Source organism: Schistocerca nitens, chromosome 9, assembly GCF_023898315.1.
Source record: "Schistocerca nitens isolate TAMUIC-IGC-003100 chromosome 9, iqSchNite1.1, whole genome shotgun sequence".
NCBI classification, from domain to species: Eukaryota; Metazoa; Arthropoda; class Insecta; order Orthoptera; family Acrididae; genus Schistocerca; species Schistocerca nitens.
The window spans coordinates 49,163,932-49,179,112 of record NC_064622.1 but is presented as its reverse complement, the minus strand read 5'-3'; positions in this window follow the sequence as shown (position 1 = coordinate 49,179,112).

The window sequence follows — 15,181 nt, the reverse complement described above, 5'->3', positions numbered from 1 at the left end:
TTTCCAAATCAACCTTTCTGTCTCCCCTTCTCTCATGCCTCACTCTCCCCACTCTACCTCTCTCTCTCTCTCTCCCCCTCCCTCTGACTCTTCTATCTCCTCCTCCCCCTCCCTCTACATCCACCTTCTCCCCTCTCTTCTCCCTCTTCCTCCCCCTTCCTGTTCCCGTCCAAGTACCCTCCTGCTCTTCCTCATGTTCCCACTTCCATTTCATCTTCCTCTCTCCCTCCACACCCCTCTGACCTCTTTGTGCGTCCTCCCTTCCTCCATCTCTCATTCTCTCTCACTATTCCTTCACTCACTCACTCCACCTATTCCATACACTCCTTCTCTCCCTTGCCTCTCACCCCAGATTTCTTTTGTTTCCTCCATCATTTCTCCATACGTTCTCACCCTTCTTGTTCATGCCCCCAAACAACCTACAGCTACCATTCGCCGACACACATCATACCTACTGCTATAGGTTTGCCATCGTCATTGGATGGATGCAAAATGCCAACCAATAACAGTAGGTGGAATTTCAACCAATAACCGTTCTCCAGCATAAGTGTGGAATAGTGCTTTTCTATCCAATGACAATGAGCCACCAGTAGTATCCATTAAAGTTTAGCCAATAACGTTTTAAATTCTGGAGTCATACAGTGTGTCGGGAAATGAACTGATGAAAGAGAAAGACGCACATCTTTGCAGACATGCCTCGTTTCTGCATGGAAAGATGCGATAGTTCTACTTTGGATGAGTGACACAGAAGTAGCTGAAGGTAGCAGGAGGGGATATTTCGTTCTCATGCCAGAATCTAGTAGCACAAACCCAGCCTCTTTGTCTGTTCTATTTCATTCTTTTGATTTTAACACTACAAAACGTCTGTTTTGGCGTCGCATGGGGTTTGGCATATGCATGGCTATTGACATTTTATTTGGAGGAAGAGAAGTGTTTCCTTACACTGACATTACGTACGTCCGGACGATACTGTGTTCCTGTATAGTGTAACAAAGACACAAAAGTTAATTTAATTTGATGCTGGAAGCAAAATTAAAAGCCAGTAACAGTGTCACTCCATCTCCTACACTATCGTCGCTCTTCGCTCCCTCTCACTTATGTCCTAACTCTCTCTCTCTCTCTCTCTCTCTCTCTCTCTCTCTCTCTCTCTCTCTCTTGGTTCCGCTTTCTCTTACCGCCAGCAAAAAAAAAAAAGACAGATATCTGTTGAGCTCCGAGTCTGGTAAACGCAGTCGTGCTCCCCCTGTCATTGTGTTGCGGCCAATCACATTAGCGCCCATCCCCCGCGTCTCAAATGAACAGCACAAAGGGATGCTCTGCCGTAATCGAGACCGCCGCTCTCCGCATCGGCAAACGGAATGCGCAATGAGAGGCGCTATAAACGCAGCTAAATCAGCCCTAGCAGCTAGCGACGAGGAATGCGCATTTTCCTTTTTTTCTGTATCTGCAGGATAGAAGAAACACAGGCCCTCTCTCATGTGTGTGTGTGTGCGTGTGTGTGTGTGTGTGTGTGTGTGGAGGTGGTGTGGGCGACGGAGGGGGTGGGGTGGGACAGAGGGGGGAGAGGGTGGGAGGGAGGGAGGGAGGAGAGTGAGCACAGCCCCCGTTGTGGAGGAGGGGAGCGCGGTGAGGTGGTGGGGAGGATTAAAATTTCTCACTGTGGCCAACGTTTTATGCGACTGCCGATACAGCGAAAAACAATTCTTGGCCAGTGGGCTGGCTGGCGCGGCACTCAAAGCTCTTTAAAGCATACGTAATACCGGATTTTCGCCGTTATTGTTCGGTAATCCAGTTGTACGTTAATACACAAAGCGCCGGGCGCCAGTGCCCCAAATAGCGGGCGCTTTAAAAGCAGTACGCAATGCTTCGCCACCGCGTCGGCTGATGTTAAACGGTTCGCTCTTATACATGAGCGTGTGTGTGCGCTTGTGTGTGTATGTGTGTGTGTGTGTGTGTGTGAATGGATGGTGCTACAAGCAGTGCAGCCGGACTCAATGGCTGCATCTCTGGCTCTGTTAGGCCGTGTACATGCGTAAGATAAACATCGTTAGGGGAAGGTTGCTATCGATGAGACTCGTAAAGAAAATGCGTAATAAATTACGCCGATACTGTAATAAAAATTTTCTTTGCAGTGTGCCTTGAGCACTATCGTTTTCATTTTACTACAGGAGCCACGGAAGTCACTAATATCCTTTCGCCATGTATTTGAAAAATAAAAGCATGTCCTATCGTCCCAAACCAGGGGAATGGTTTTCTTCACTGGATCAGGATGTTTCCATGGATGGGCTATAGTGTAATAGCTACTGAATACTACAAATATCTCAATAAGCGTCCATACATTCCATTTTATTTATTTTATCGTTTTTTGTTGGTATGTGACGCCGAGTAACATGTATTTGAAACCAAGGAGGCTAGAAGTAGAAATGTCGCCTTCGCAGGTAGAAAAAAGCGCATTTGATGTCATCAAGACACGAACTATTAGCGAACAAATGGAATTTGGATTGAGAAGGGACGTGTGCGAAGGTAGACCATGCTGTTGTGTAAAGCTGCTGTGCCGTGGTGGCATTGCGCTTAGCGCATCTACAGGGTGTTTCAAAACTGACCGGTATATTTGAAACGGCAATAAAAACTAAACGAGCAGCGATAGAAATACACCGTTTGTTGCAATATGCTTGGGACAACAGTACATTTTCAGGCGGACAAACTTTCGAAATTACAGTAGTTACAATTTTCAACAACAGATGGCGCTGCAAGTGATGTGAAAGATATAGAAAACAACGCAGTCTGTGGGTGCGCCATTCTGTACGTCGTCTTTCTGCTGTAAGCGTGTGCTGTTCACAACGTGCAAGTGTGCTGTAGTCAACATGGTTTATTCCTTAGAACAGAGGATTTTTCTGGTGTTGGAATTCCACCGCCTAGAACACAGTGTTGTTGCAACAAGACGAAGTAGTTAACACTACTTTTTATAAACTACGCCTCAAGGACATGGTAACTGCACCTCTGGTAGTGGAAGTAGAGGTTTATCATTTGGCTGGTTTGTTATGTATTCAAACTATTTAAGAGTTATGTAATAAAATGAAACACCTATAGCCATCCTTACGATGTCATTTATTGTATGGCTACCATTTTCGGCGCTGGTGCACTGCAGCGCCGAAACTGGTAGCCACACAATAGAAGACATTATAAGGACGGCTGTAGGTGTTTCATTTCCTTACATAAAGAATGGCCGTAGTCCCCCAGACCTCCAGTCACAAATATGGACCTACAAAAATTTAAGATTTAGTTCCTGTATACAAATTGTGACTAAAAAGCCGTGTAGCTACAAATATGATAGAGATTCTAATAATTTTATCGAACTATTGCGTGTATCTTTCTGCAGACCTAGAACTGTATCCCTATATTGTGGAATGTTACATCAAAATTAGTCAGATCGGTTTCCACTGGACGGGTGTATTACTACTGTCGCGTTCTTTCGCGAAGAGAGGAATACATGATGCAAATTTGTGTACCCGAGTCTGTTATCAGAGGGTTCAGTTCTGCACAAGGAGTTAGAACCTGCACAAACTTGTTTCGAAAGGAAACAAGCTTGAATACGACTAGCATCTGATGCACTAATTGGCAACTGACCTTCGATCTGAGAAACGTAGTGTAATGTGCACAAATGGATAAATAGACACGATATCTTTTGGTCTCATTAAGGGCGGGCAGCCACCCGAACCAATCACAGCTTTAGAGTATCTGTGAATATCGATTCGCAACGTTCTAAGACGGAATAACCACACAAACGTCGACGTGGGGAAGGCAGAGCCCAGATTTTGGTTCTTTGGAAGAATCTTAACAATGGTGTAATTCTCTGACCATATAGGTCGCTTACAAAAACTTGGACAATTCTTCAGTGTCGTTCTCCGTCTGGGATAATAACCCAATTTAGAAATATATTTTAATGTGCACAGTTAACGGCTATAAAAATGGTTTGCTACAAATATGTAACAGCTGTAGAAAGTTACCTATGTAAATTAATATCAGCCGAATAGGGTTAAAAGAAGAGACGATAAAACTTCAAAGGAGTGCTGCACGATTCGTTATGGGTTCGTTTCGTGAGCGTGAGAGCGTCACGGAAATGCTCAACAAACTGCAGCGGGGCACGTTGCATTGAAGATGCTTTGTTCACTTTACACTGCCAGTGACGTACTGATTCTGAAAATGGCCAAAGTGTGATCCGACCCATCAACGATTTCAAATAGGTTCTGTCTAAAGGAAATGAAAACAACTGCACAACACCTCATTCACTTTTAACCATAGAAAAAATGACATTTTCTCCATATACTGTATGCCTATATTGCCTATAAATGTTCCAGAGTAATAAAACAATAAAATTGTATTTTAGCTTCCTCTGTCTCCCTTCCATTACAAAATACTTCCGATGAACGTGGTAGGAGGAATTAGCTGAAGCATTCGTGAGACAAAAATTTCCTCGGTTTCCACTTGCAGCAGTATTTTATGGAATGCACTGAAATTCTTCAGGTGGTTTACGTCACATTGGGTCCACACGCCTTTAAAAAAAGCTCTGTCTCATTCTAAGGATACTGCATAACCGGATATCAAATAACGGATAAAGAACTGCGTTTCATGTGACACACACAGGAATGGTACGACCAGCCAATGTAGAAGTATATAAGGAAGGAAGGGAGGATATAAGGAAGACCTGTTGAAAGGAATGGACAAGGTACACAGAATAGATTATGGATCAAGGATAAACAGAGCAGAGACATAGGTGCTGGATAGTAGTAGAAAGGTGCAATATAACTATTTTAACGTCAAAGTAGGGAGATAGACAGTATTGGAAAGCATTGGGCATATTGTAGTATCGATAGTCGCGTGTCTGGCGAGGGCAGAGTGCGATTGTAGAGAAGTCGTCGCTTGGGATTCGTAGTGGGTGTATCATGCAGCGACGAGGCTGCAGGATCGAATTACGGCAGTTTGCCGAAGCAATTAAAATTCCTGCCATTGAAGTTGTGTATTTTATATCAGTGTCGACGGCTCAGAATTGATGATTTAATTGGGGAGTGATAATTCCGAAATTGTGTGTCGTGTCACAAAAATAAACGAAACTAGTAGCACCTTAATAAGTATCCTTCAGAGTTTTGGCATGTCTCTCTTGGTCGATAGCGCAACAAAGGTTACTACAGTGACTGAATCAGTAATTGACCATCTGACCACAAATACGGACAGGGAATACGTTTGCTGTAGCTGTAAAAGGATCTTTGATTGTCAGACCATTTCTGTCAAATAATAACAGTGGCGTCGAGTAAGGAAAAACTCCCTGAACTGCAAACTTACAAAAGACATTTATCATAAATGAAAACACAAGATTTTTCAATGGAACTAGCCAACTAAAGCTAGGATGAAGTGTATGTAAATGTGAAATGCACTATATTCTCTACATAATTTAAAGTGAACTTCGAAAAGACGTTACCAAAAGTACTCTCACCACTATTAATATCTCACAAAAACAGATGGATAAAAGAAATTGGAAAAAGAGTCATAGGGAGCAAGGGTTCATGAATATCTACCATAAGTACAAAAAGATTTGTATCAATTTGATTGTTGCTGCAAAAGCCTTTAAGGACAAAATAACATACACTGTACAGAATAAAAGCTAAACAGTCTGGGAAGTCATAAAAGAGGCAACAGGGAGGTACAAACAGAGCCATAATGATACACTGCTAAGGGAGAGGGGTAAAGTAAGAAATGATCCAAACCATCTAGCATAATACATGAATGAGCATTTCTCATGTCTTGCAGTGCAAATTCCCAAAAACGAATATAGCACTTGTAAATAATTGTGGACAAGGTACAATGATGCTGCTACAAAACCAGAGAGCAGGAAATCAGTAAATCTGTACAAAAACTAAAAAATTAAGGGTCAATAGGCTTAGAAGCAATATCAACGTGTGTACTGAAACAAAGCAAAGAGAAGTGTCTTCACGAACCTCATAAACGAATCTTTCATATCAAGGAAGTTTCCAGAGTATTTAAAATATGCAAGAGATGTACCTTTGCCAAAAAAGGTACTGCAGAAGCCATAGAAAATTACCAGCCCATTTCCATGCTGCCACCATTATGAAAAATAATGGAATCAGTTTTGAAAGAGAGGTTAATGAGTTATTTCAATAAATACAACCTTTTAAGTCAATCACAGTTTAGTTTCTGTAGTGGTGGAAATACGAAATCAGCTGTAGCAGAATTCACCAAAGTGGTACTTGATCCTCTTAACGAAGATAAGTGTGTCACAGGCATATTTTGAGATCTTATTACTGTTGAAAATAACAGTCTACTAAATAACCTAGAAGCATTGGAAATAAAGAGGAGTAGCTAATGACTCATTCCGATGATACCTAGCAGACTGTATACAAAGAGCAGAGATAACAGATATCTCAAATATGTCTACAGTTTCAGTACAACGCTTATCAAATGGTTCAAATGCCTCTGAGCACTATGGGGCTTACTTCTCAGATCATCAGTCTCGTAGAACTTAGAAATACTTAAACCTAACTAACCTAAGGTCATCACACACATCCATGCCCGAGGCAGGATTCGAACCTGCGACCGTAGCGGTAGCGCGGTTACAGACTATAGCGCGTAGAACCGCTCGGCCACTCCGGGCGGCACAATGCTTATCAGAGCCAAATGTACAGCGTATATCAAAAAGAATCATCCGATTTGGCACGTCTATATTTCTGAAACTAATGAACATATACAATGAATTCTGATAATCGGGAAACGAAAAAACTTTTTTTTCATGCCTTTTCATGGGTGTTCAATATCTCCCCTTGAGGTATACGGAATATGAGTGCGGTATTCATATTTTTTCCACAGTACAGCGAGGATGTCTATATTTCTAAAACTAATGAACATATACAATGAATTATGATAATCTGGGAACGAAAAAACTTTTTTTCATGCCTTTTTATGGGTGTTCAATATCTTCCCTTGAGGTGTACGGAATATGTCAGTGCGGTATTCATATTTTTTTCCACATTGCAGCGAGGATGTCTTGAGTTACAACTTCCACAGCTGCTGTTATGCGATGTCTCAGGTCATTCATTGTTGTTGGTAACGGAGGCACATAAACAGAGTCTTTTATAAACCCCCACAAGGTATAACCACATACAGTCAGGTCCGGTGACCTTGGAGGCCAGTAATGTGAGGCCGGATCATTTGGTCCAGTGCGACCGACCCGCCGTTCAGTAATCTTTTGATTTAAAAATTCCCGCGCTTCCAGATGCCAGTATGGCGATGCCCCACGTTACTGGAGAGTTTTCTCTTTCCAACGGTGTACTGTTCAGGCACATATCTCAAATAACATAATAGTTTTTTTTTAAGCTGGTGATTCTTTATAATACCCCCTGTACATTAAAATAGGAGTTACTCAGGATAGCATTTTATGACTGATACTAACACTACTGTTTGTCATGGGAAAAAAATTCTCTTCGATGATGACAGCAACATTATAGTTACAGAGAAAACAAGAGAAATCCTTGCAGAGAAAGCAAATGAAACCTTCAAGGAAGCTTACAATTGGTCAGTAAACAATAAAGTGACATTGAACATAAAGAAAAAAACGCCATAAATTTCAGTCTGAAGAAAAAAAAAAGACACTATGAAATTAGATGAAGATGACATCTCTACAGACAGTGAAACAGATGCAAAATTTCAGCAGTGAGTATTGATTCTCAGTTGAAGTGGTGCAAATGCACAAAGATACTTGCAAACAGAATGTCATCAGCGTATTATACCCTTAGACTCAGTGTTTGACAACCAGTGTTTTTTAACTGACATATTACTCATATGTACACTCAGTTCTTAGATGTGGCATTCTTTTCAGAGGATCAAACGCACAAAATATGAACACAGTTTCCAAACTGCAGAAAAGCAGAAAAATTGTACTCGAGCTCATTGTAAAGATATGTTCAATTAACTGGTGATTTCAACTCCACTGAGTGAATTCATCTACTAAAGTATTGTACACATCAAAAATAACATTCGTAGTTATTGCACGAACAGCTCGATCCATGACCTTGCAACAATATCTAGACTGAACCTACATTCACCAAGAAAGAATAAACATAAAATTCAAAACGATATTTTCTACCAAGAAATAAAACTGTAAAATAAATCACCAAAGCAGGTTAAAGAAATTACTAAAACAAACCTATTTAAAGAGTCAGCTAAAAATTACCTGTTAACCAAACATTCTATAGATTGAAGGAATATTTAGATGACACAGAATACGGGGCTGGCAAAATACGTAAGACAAAAATATTGAAAATGATAAAACATCTAATATTTGACATTGTTTCTCAGTATATTTTTTCTTCTCTCATCCTCTTCTGGAAAACTTACCTTCAAAGCTACGCAGCGTATAATATTAACACCTTGTCCACTTTCTCAACTCATCTCACTCGCTAAAGTTGGATGGTGATTCAGTTTTTCAGACTAGCAAATGGAATTTAGCGGTGTAGAAAATGGACCAGTCATCACGTGATAAAGGGAGATATAATCAGTGTGAATAAATATCACGAGCGCATGTACTTTTGCTTCGGATAAGGTACCACAAAATCATAAAAGCGCCGCGTACGCTCATGAAAATAAATGGTAGCGCCACTGCTACGGATTAGTAGTGATTACAGTGACTGTGACTCTTGCCTGAAGTTATAAAATCCTATTCTAACACTAGATTTTGTGTGTTTCGGCTCCAATCACTTGAATTGGGTCACTAACGTTTCGACAATGAACTTCAGTACATTCCACGTTCGTGACTCAAGTGCTAATAAATAATTACTTCGATCATTTGACAATATTAGCTGCCAACAGTGCTGCCTAAATGTAAGACGTTTGATTAACTGAATACAATGCGATTCTGCCTTGTGGGAGTGTCTCCCCAACCTGTTTCCATATTCCATCTTTAGAGGGTAATGGAAATAGCAAGAGGACAGCCGCCACGGGGAAGCCAAGTACTTAGATTTAGGCACGTTGTCGTAAGATATCTAACACTCGTCCCTGTGTACAGAACTTCGTGGAGTATTTGAAATTTTTATTTTATTTTAGGAAGTTGTATCCCTGTTGTATCCCTGTTACAACAGGATGGCAGAAACAAGAAAGGTAAGCAGATTGGCTAAGATGGAGAAATAATTCTTGTACAGAAGGGCTCTATTGATACGAGATCTTGACGAAGACATTCTGGAAAGTGAAAATCACTTTGGTCTGGAAGTGAAACGGGGACCACTGGAAACGTGGAAAAGAACAAATCGAAAGCATCTGGTATGGCGTGCTATCTAACTCTCAAAATTTAAGTGGTGTTGAGGTGGTAACACCTAAGCATCCAAAATAAAAAGTTAGTCATCACGCTAAAACTGTGTAATTCCACCTCTAGCCTTGGTAACGGTCTCAGTTCGGTGAGGAAGAGGGTCCACAAGTTTCTTCAGATGCGCCATATCCAGACAAAAACAGTCATTGATGAGTACATTTCGTAGTGGTACCAGCTTGCGACATTTGTTGTTTACCACATTCCATCCTCCGTTCCCCATAGCCAAACGTCTCCTAATGGATTAAGATCTAACGACTTAGTTGGCCTGTGGTGGTGCGATAGGTTGTTTTACGGTTTATTGAACTGGTAATGAAATCTCTACCAAGTGGGTGCAAGTGGTACAAAAAGTTTCAGAAAGTTCAAATGTGTGTGAATTCCTACGGGACCAAACTGCTGAGGTCATTGGTCCCTAGATTTACACACTGCTTAAACTAACTTACGCTAAGAACAACACACACACCCATGCCCCAGGGAGGATTCGAATCTCCGGTGGGAGGGGACGCCGAATCCATGACATGGCGCCTCAAACTACGCGGTACAAAAAAGATCACCTCAGAACTACCTCCGGCCTAGACTAAGTAATAGACCTGATAATTCTTCCGGGTTATATGTCCGTGGTCCATGGAATACTTCTATTCGTAACGTTTCGTCCAATACTACGTTGGACATCCTCAGAGGTATGGCTGGTGCTGTTGAGTCCTGCCGACAGGAGGATGTCCAACGTAGTATTGGACGAAACGTTACGAGTAGAAGTATTCCATGGACCACGGCCATATAACCCGGAAGAATTACCAACAACAGTACAATCCGGTCGTGAAAGCCTTCATTGTATGAATGAAGGCTAAATTCCTCACTCGGCCGTCGGTGCACAACACACGCTTACAGTCAGCTGAAGTTCAAATACTGTACTGTTTGCCCATTGAACACTTGCAGCTGTATGTGCCGCTCCGAGGGAAGATACTGGATTACAAAAACAACGACCGTCGTCAGTTCCCTTCGCCATGTTTTCTCAGAAACTGGTTGAGAGCGATCTATAGGATGATTATAATTAAAGTTAAACTTTCAAAACGCTGTAGAATTAACATCACTGGTCAGAATGACGTCCAATTGCAACGTAATATTATCGTATAAGTGGGAAAACGTATGGCAGAAGAAATAAAAATAGTGTGAAAATTGATCACTAGATGGCGCTGTACGTATCAGAATACGTAAACGAAAGCACCTGTCATGTGCACGACACATTGATGTTGGTATAAAGACGCCGGGGATACGGCTTTTCCTCCTTTCGCGTCTGCGACGTTCGCAATGAATGTCTCAATGCAGGATTGCGCTTTGCTTGTAAAGCTGTATTACAAGAATGACGACTGTGCACGTGTCGCTCTGCAGAAGTTCCGGACAGTGGAGGGTTTCAAAAAAGGCGTTGGTCGGATGACTGCCGTGGGTGTGGAGAAAATGATTCGGAAATTCGAAAACACGGGTTCTTCTGGTATGTAACCTGGTCGAGGGAGGAAACGAATTGATTCCACGTCAGTGGAAGCAGGTGGCCACAGCAACGCCGGAGGAGAAATGCAGTTAAGCCTGCAAACGTGTAGTGCACGGAGGACTGCCCGAACATTGAACATACCCGTGAACACAGTGCGTAAATTCCTTCTTTGCTATCCACTCAAAACTACCCATGTGCACGAGTTACTTCCTGTTGATCTGCCAGCAAGAGAGACCTTTGCTTTAAAATTTCTTGCTCGCGTGGAAGAGGACAATGATTGGCCGTGGAAGATTTTGTGGACAGACGAAGTCCACTTCCATCTGAAAGGATATGCCAGTACATAGCATTGTCGAATATGGGCAACGGAAAATCCACACGCAAATCAGCCATTACCACTTCATCCTGAACAGGTCACTGTGGGATGCGGGTTTTCGGCATCATTTAGCATGGGGCCATATTTTTTCGAAGAGACAGGTGCTTTCAGTCCTGTTGCCTGTACCGTCACTGGTAAGCGCTAGAAGTATCTTTTGCGCAACCACATCATTCCAGCTGTCCAACAGCGTGGATGTGTGGATGGGATCATTTTTATGCAAGATGGCGCACCTCCGCTCATTGCAAATCCAGTTAAGCAGCTGCTGAAGCGCCATTTCGGAAATGCTAGAATGATCAGCCGCCATTTCCCTAAGGCCTGCCGGTCCCGATGACCTGATCTTAATCCGTGTAACTTCTGGCTATGCGGCTATAAGGAATATTTTGTGTTCTGGGTTCCGATTGGAAACCAAGCTGCATTGAAGGCACGCATTGTTCAATACATTCTGAACGTGAGTCGGGAACACTTCGATCAGTTGTGGAACATGCTGTTTCACGATTTCAACTTGTTGCAGAAAACGGTGGACAGCATATTGAACATGTTTTGTGTCAGTCACACGTAAATTAATAATGCGGTTTTTTACAATTAAAACCCGATGTGACTGATGCTTTTTATGCGATTTTTTGCCTCAGGAGAATTAAAACCGATTTTTCCCGTCCGATGTGATATGACCTTGCCGTGGTTAATGGGATTACGTGACTAACAGTGTAACATCTGTACACCCATGCACACTGAGTAGTGCAGTTTGTTTAACGTCGAACGTAACATTAGGCATTGTTATATGATTCACTTATCATTTGTAGTGGACCACTATTAAATTATTGCTACATTTTGTAACTGTTTATTTTTCTTCTGCCATACGTTTTCCCCTTCTCCGATAATATTCCGTTGCAGTTTGACGTCATTCCGAGCAGTGGTGTTATTTCTACAGTGGTCTGAAAGCTTAACTCTTATTATAATCAGCCTGCACATTCAACAATAGCTGCAGTTAGCGTTGGAAAACGAGCGTCATTGATAAGTCGTCGGTGAGAATCTTTTCAAGATAGCTGTCCTCACGGTTACGGGTGGTTCACTATTCCTTGACTATACGTTGGACAGTTCCGGTTATCCACCAGTACACCTGTGTGTTCACTGGCACGTGCGAACACGATACCTCCATCTTGACAATCTATCAGGTCTGCGCATTGGTCTGCCTTGCGTGCTGATTCCATACAATCGACTGGTGCATGCACACCACTTCACAGTCGTGACTTACAGTAACAGTGGTGGCCACCTGGTATCATTTCACACCGTCTGCAGCACTCCAAAAATGACCAGTGTTCTCTTCCGAAGGGTTGACGCGCATTTTGTACGGTGAGGATGTTAGCTGTTATGATGAAATGAAAATTTAACAGAAGACAGGAAACGATAGAAGACGGCATCAGTCAATCTAAAGGCTGGTGAATAAAAAATCACACAGAGTGAATCATGGTCGCCACAGAGAAGTACTGACTGAGCCGATTCTAGCCAGTCTTTCTCCTGTTGCGAGTCTTGTGTTTTGTGGCTGACTTGCTCTCCAGCACATTACCGAAACCTCACGCTAATGGTGCCGGCGAACCCGATGCGACCCAGCTGCGCATCTGTGCAATGCAGACAAGCCAGCAGCGGAGGGAAAGACGAGCGTTTGTGTTAGAGGGGGCGTGGAGCGGCGCCGGCTTGCCCCTGGCTGCTCTCTCTCCCGGGCGTCACGGCTGATAAATCGCCGCGCGACGAAATAATAAACTGCGCAGAAACAAATTGCAGGCGGGGAGAACCCTCCCGGCACCAAGACACAGCGAGTGGCGCGTCGCGGCGCGGACGTGCGCGCGTTTTTTAAACAACTCGCCAGGCGCCACGCCGCCGCGCAACACGCGCGCCTGATGTATAGCCTGCCCGCAACGCAGTGCAGGGCTGCAGGCTGCCTAGTCACCAGGACTCCACTGCGACATCGCCTTGAGAAAGTGTGCCGCAGCAAGCGCGCTGCGATGCGAATATCTATCCGTGTCTGAAACACTTGCTGCCGTGCTAATCCTACAATAAATCTTCGATGCTCCGACAGTATTCCTTTTACGACGGTTATTTCTGAATAAATGTCTTCTGCCATGCTGTTCGTGAAGTAGTCCCTTTCGTTTTCATTACTCCAACATTTCATTATACTAATTAGATTGTGCACTAAGTGGTGGGCACATCACTGCTGTTCAGCATGCATTATTGTCATGTCTTCAAATGAAGTGTCACGTCACTAACCTAGTAGGTTTTAGCCATTGTGTGATTTGGTTAGTCTCTGGACTTTAAAAGGAACATGTCTGTTTTAATGGATTACACCACACAGAGTTTTCCGATAATGGATTTACAGCCGAAACTACGGAGTAATCAGTCAGCGTGGCTGAATGTTGATATTGTGAGAATTTACTTCTGGCTGTGGGCCTTGTTGCAATCAAAACTTATTTCAGCCTATCCTTCACTCTTACTAGACTGTGCAACAGTATGAAAGGATGGCTCTTTTGGAACCTCTTAAATCCTATCCATTGCAATGCTAAAGTTTGAAATTTCTCTCAGGGGGCGGTATAATGGGTGCCAATGAAACCACTCCTTGCCTTGTGGCGTTGATTTCCACAAATTTACCTGCCTGCAATGATATTTTGTAGTGCGATAAACGATAGGACGACGTTCTTGACATTATTAGGACAAAGCTCGTTCTGCATCACTTAGTGTACGTTGCATAGATTCATGGACAGCCTTGGCTGATTTGTTACCCCCTCCACCTCCCCTTAACCTATTGTTCTGCTAAGTGGTTTATGACCCCGTGAAGGGTGATTTTTGATCCCTTGGGATTAATCAGTATGAACTATGGTGGCTTTAATTTTGGCGTGCATAGCACTGCGCTACCATCACTAACTAATTGGGCTGCCGATATCTATCTTGATCTTATGTCGGGAACTGAGGTCTTTGGTCAAGGCACGTGTTGCTGGTTTTTTGCGGGCCTTGGTACTAGTAGTTAGCTGCAGCACTGCGCTACCATCACTAACTAATTGGGCTGCCGATATCTATCTTGATCTTATGTCGGGAACTAAGGTATTTGGACAAGGCACGTGTTGCTGGTTTTTTGCGGGCCTTGGTACTAGTAGTTAGCTGCAGCACTGCGCTACCATCACTAACTAATTGGGCTGCCGATATCTATCTTGATCTTATGTAGGGAACTAAGGTATTTGGACAAGGCACGTGTTGCTGGTTTTTTGCGGGCCTTGGTACTAGTAGTTAGCTGCAGCACTGCGCTACCATCACTAACTAATTGGGCTGCCGATATCTATCTTGATCTTATGTAGGGAACTAAGGTATTTGGACAAGGCACGTGTTGCTGGTTTTTTGCGGGCCTTGGTACTAGTAGTTAGCTGCAGCACTGCGCTACCATCACTAACTAATTGGGCTGCCGATATCTATCTTGATCTTATGTAGGGAACTAAGGTCTTTGGTCAAGGCACGTGTTGCTGGTTTTTTGCGGGCCTTGGTACTAGTAGTTAGCTGCAGGGCACAAGGCTGGTAAGTTGTAGGTTTTGGAGGACTCCTGCTGTCTACTACGGACCTCGAGAAGCGAGGGGTGGTTAAATCGGTCAGAGGCAAGTCTTTCCGGCTGGATTAGTGTTTGATAGTAGTGAGTTGGGGATAAAGCAGTGGAAACCGAATGCAACCTGGTCTTGGTCGGAAAGGTCCCGGGCATCTCTGCAAACTTAAATTTTACGGCAACTCGAAGCCCGCCAGTACGGACTGCAGACAGTAACACCCGTATTTGGAATCTTTCACACCTGAGTGGGGCAAAGTGCCGATTTTTTATTGGTACTTGTTATCATAAGGCCACATCTGTATTAATGTGGAATTGGACCTGTTATATTAATGCACCACCCAGTGATTGTGTGCACCGTCATCGGTCAGTGTAAATGAT